The sequence below is a fragment of the Notolepis coatsorum genome, assembly GCF_963971535.1.
Source record: "Notolepis coatsorum genome assembly, chromosome: 2".
NCBI classification, from domain to species: Eukaryota; Metazoa; Chordata; class Actinopteri; order Aulopiformes; family Paralepididae; genus Notolepis; species Notolepis coatsorum.
This window is the reverse complement of record NC_140166.1, coordinates 226,627,812-226,633,024: the sequence shown is the minus strand read 5'-3', so window position 1 is coordinate 226,633,024 and position 5,213 is coordinate 226,627,812.

The window sequence follows — 5,213 nt, the reverse complement described above, 5'->3', positions numbered from 1 at the left end:
ACACCTAGCTCGTTTGGAGCTGTTGTTCCGAAACCTGGAGCGTTTACCCCCTATTTCGGTTCAGTTGGGCATATATGAACACAGCAATCACATTCTGTTGCGGAACAAAACAAGCGGGCCGAGACCACCTAGAGAGGGTGGTCTCGGCGCACTTCCAAACGAACCCGACGCGACTCGTACGCTGTGAGAATGCAATCGATTTAACAAACCGACACAACTCACTTGCCGTGTATATGCGCTGCATGATGACGCAACGCACACGCGCCCTGGACTGTTCCATCAGAGGGGGGAGCTTCGGTGGCCAGTGTGAGCGGCTACAGACCACTGCACTTAAATATAAACATTAGTCTACCTGGAGACTCAATGAGGTAATTGTAGATGTCGCCATAAGACGCGTCTGGTCATTTAGTGGGATAATTGTTTCATTATCCTGTTCGGCTGAAAGGACACTGGCCACCGAGGCTCCCCCCTCTGATGGAACAGTCCAGGGCGGGTGTGCGTTGCATCACAATCCGTGGGCAATCTGCGCATGTTCATGGGGGATGCTCTGCTTAAAAACGGGCTTTTTCGCTGCCGAATTAGTTCTGATCGATTAGGAATGGCTCGCGCCGTGTTCAGGAGATTCTGGCGCATACAAGTCTATTCGATCATGTCTCCAGCACAGCCGTATCTGCAACCACTTACATCACGGCTCTCATCCACATTCATTCATTTGCTCCCCCCGCTCTCCCCTCCCCGATTTCAATGTAACACGGAGATTCAGGGTTGGGGGGGGGGGGGACCCCACCCCAAAATCTGACCAATGAGTGACAGTTTGCTCGCGCGTGCGTTTGTTTTGGTCCGCTGTTAACACAGCCGTGTGAACACAAACAAACTAAGGGACAAGTGCAACATTGTATCATTATAGTCCCTGTGTCTCCCTGAATCGGAACAAAGCAAACGAACTACAGGTGTGAAAACGCCCTTATACTTTGAAGTGTCATGTATGTCTCTTGTCCCTGTTTTGTCCTGTTTTGTCTTGAATGTATATGCAGCTGTTTGTGATATCATGCCTTAAATTGCCCCTTGCGGACTAATAAAGTTTTTTAAATTTAATTGAATTGAGATCGGACGGGGTCATCTGCGTTTCACCGGGGGCCGTCTGTTATTGGCCAAGCTGCAAAGCCGCACATCATCATACTTTTAACCTTACAACGTTTTTTTTACGAACCTATCCATAACCATAACCATCCGCACCCACTATAGCTAAACGTTTAAGTTCAAGTAAATGTAAACATGTCTTCCCGGGCCGTCTGATCTAGCATCTATACCAGAGAGGACGAGCCCGCCACTCCACCTACAAAAAGAACGTTTTCGGTGGAGAGCTTAATCGTTGCGCAACGTCTAAAACGCTGAGGCCTCTACCGTCCCCGTGGAGACCAGCGTCGTCCTGGGAGTGGGAGGGGACACGGCACAGTACCCAGAGAATCATCCGTTGTCGTCCAGGTTGTAGAGCAGGACTTGGTGCGTGTGGCCGGGGGCCAGGCCGGGGCAGGTGCCCAGGGTGTAGAGGCAGGTGGCAGACGGGTAGTAGGGCACCAGGTGGTAGTGGGGCATCTCCCCCTGCAGGCCAAACGTCCGGGAGCAACAGTCCGTCACCACCACCTTCACCCTCTTCCTGTCGGGGTAAATCAGCCTGTGTTGCCCGCCGCCCGCCGGGGCCCTGTGGCTGTTGTTCGTCCCTCTTCCTCCCCGCCGCCTCCTCCCCTCCTCCACCGCCATCTCCTCGTCGTCCTCGTCTCCTTCCTCCTCCTCCTCCTCCTCCTCATCCTCCTCCTCCTCCTCCTCCTCTACCTCCACGTCCAGCTCCTCCTCCTCATGGTGGATCTTCCGCAGCAGGTTGTTGATGAGGACGGAGCGTCTCAGGTAGGCCTCGGGGTCTTCCAGGAACCTCAGCTTCTCCAGGGACAGCTTGAGGATACAGCCGCGGTCCTCCTGCAGGCTCAGGTGCTGAGGAAGAGTGAAGAAGAAGAAGGAGAAGAAGAAGGAGAAGAAGAAGAAAAGAAGAAGAAGAAGAAGAAGAAGAAGAAGAAGAAGAAGAAGAAGAAGAAGAAGAAGAAGAAGAAGAAGAAGAAGAAGAAGAAGAAGAAGAAGAAGAAGAAGAAGAAGAAGAAGAAGAAGAAGAAGAAGAAGAAGAAGAAGAAGAAGAAGAAGAAGAAGGAATCAGAATCAGAAAGGTCTTTATTGCCAAGTAGTTTTCACATACAAGGAATTTGCTTTGGTGGTTATCGCCGGTGCAACATCAGCGGACAGACATTAACAGACAGATAATACAATAAAGAGGTGGAGTAAAATAAAATGAAATATGAACTAGGCACAATATAATAATATAATTACGAAATAAAATTTAGGCCAGGGCTTGTACAACTGTAAATAATAAGAGGTTGAATAACTTAAATATAGCACAACAGAATATAGTACAATTATAAGTACAAATAAATAGGAATAGGCCAGGGCTGTACAACTGGGCATGATGTGGTCAAATATATATACACTAATTAGAATGAAGCAACAATACAGTGGGCAAGTATATAGTCCAGTAGGGGTGTGTTAATGCAACACCGTCAAACTGAACGAACACGTACAAAGCTGTTTAGAGTCTTGGGATGTGTGTGAGATAATGTGGTAAAATAAATCAGCATTATTATTGCCGCTTTAACGCGTCCTCGATCTGGTGTTATGGATATAGTTTATGGTTTTTTTAGAGGGAGTGGAGACAGAAGAGACAGGTGGAGGTAGAGGTGTGACTCAGGTTTTACAGCATTTTTTATTTATTTTTTTACAACGACTGTACGCGCCTCGCGTCTTTGAAGCGCCGCTTCATTCTGTAATTTTGGCCGTTTCCAACAAACCTTGATTGTACGACCAGGTCTTACCACGACTGAGATGTATGAACAGCGACACCTGCATGGAGGGCTGTGAGCATCAATGCTAATGGCAGTAATTTATGTAACATTCGCTGAGCTAGCAACGGTTATCAGTGGTATTTCTCGTTGCGCTCTGTTCAATTTAGATTATGTACAGTACACCACCGCGCCTAAGTGTTTGAGCGCAAGAAAAAGGCATTCAACCTGTTTTATGCCCCCCCCCCCCCCCCCTTGCTGAATTAGTTATTAACTGAGAATTGATAAGCACATCTCTGGTAAACATCTAGTTTTTCAGCACGATTTGCATGCAGAAAACACAATTTACAGATTTGTCGATTAGTCGATAACTTACAAACATCTCTCAATCCCATTTTCTCTCCTGTATTGAAATAAACCTTTGCACACAGACCGCGAGTAACATTGCTTTAGCTCTTACATTATTTGCATTATTTTATAATGAACCAAATCATAAAACCCCATAACATATACAGGGGGGGGGGGAGAGGTACAGAATGAGCAGGTCCAAAACCTCACCTGCATTACTTTCCCCCTCCTCGCTTTGTGCGTAATTTAGTTCATTCCACTCTACAACAAACTATAAACTAATTTGTTTATAGTTTCTGAACTCTTATGTGCTCCATCTGAACTTTTGGTAGAGAGAGAGGAGGAGGAGGATGCCAGAGGAGCAGGATGAGGTCACCCATTGTGTGCCTAACGGACTGAGAGGCTGAACAGCAGCGATCGATTGGTCATTCACTCCTTTCTTTTTGTCCTGACCGGCTAGGAGAATCAATAAGCACAGTGTGCTCCGTCTTACAGCCAGGTTTCAGTGTGAGGTCACACGCTCCACACTATAGTGACGACCGGTGGCCACCTCTCATCAAACAACGCCTGCTGTGGTTAATGGGTTAATGGGTGTAGGTTCTGTTTGCAGACTGTTCCAGGTGCACTCTCTCTCCCTGCCAGATTAGAGGTGGTTGGCAGTGAGGAACGTGGGGACTCAAAACACGTGCATTAATAACGTGGAATGAACAAGTGACTTAATGGTCCGCGGGGTCCTCTGCCCTCTGGCCCCCCGATGGGAGTGAGGACCGCGTGGATCTGATCCTTCTCATCTGGAAGGTCACCTGGTTCTCCATCCTAAAGCTTCCTGGTTGGAGGACATGTTTTTTTTATTAAAGGAACACGCCAACATTTTGGGAAAAATCTAATTCACACTCAGAGGCTTCCCTGAGAAGTTCACTAACAGATGGCAGCTGTTCCTCAATGACAAATTGTCTCTTCAATAATCTCTTCTCCCCTCCCTTTTTTAAATTTATTTATTTATTTATTTTAACTATAATGTTTTTTCTTTTATATATAATTACTTAAAAATATATATTATGTATTTATTTATTTATTCTCTTTTCTCTCCTTTCTTTTTAAAAGTATTTATTTATTCATTGACATTTCCCCCCCTCAGAGTAGGGTGGGGGGTGGGTGGATGAGGGAGGGTGTTAGGGTGGAATACATCGTTGTCTTCAGTATTGTTGTTTGTACACGTAGTGTCTTGTTATCTGTTTTCACCATATTGAAATTTGGAAAACAATACAAATTGTTGTACCCAAAACATAATTATTTTTAAACAATTGGAAATCTCAGAGAGAGAGAGAGAGAGAGAGAGAGAGAGAGAGAGAGAGAGAGAGAGAGAGAGAGAGGAGAGAGAGAGAGAGAGAGAGAGAGAGAGAGAGAGAGAGAGAGAGAGAGAGAGGAGAGAGGAGCACCGTTAATCTGGACGGTCGCAAAAATGTGCCCTGAAGGAAAAGGAGAGGGGTTCTTACTTTTTGTAAATATCCGTGTAGGCCTCCATGTATATCTCCTCTTCCGCATATTTCCTCTTGAAGTAAGCAACTTTCGACGTCGTTGAATGGTTTGATCTCTCTCTCCCAGGGAAAGGACTGCTGGAGGGAACGATGGGGATTAGGTCACAAACTAGACATCTCCTGTAATGTTGTTTTTTATACTTCATATACTTATATAGGTCCCCAGTAACCTATTTCGTATTCTTATTTGTATTACTCTTTTATATACTTTCCCCTACATATATATATAATTGTACCCACAATGCAGTTTTTTTTTCTTAAAAATATTTCTAAAATGTAGATAAGATGTAGATAAAGATGTAGATATAGATAAAATGTTTTATGTAGAGTAATCATTTAAAAAAAAAAATAACATATATATATATATACATAATACATCCACAGAGCTTTTAGAAAGGTGCGGAATAAACGTATTGCTTCCCCCCCCCCCAAATATTTTATAATT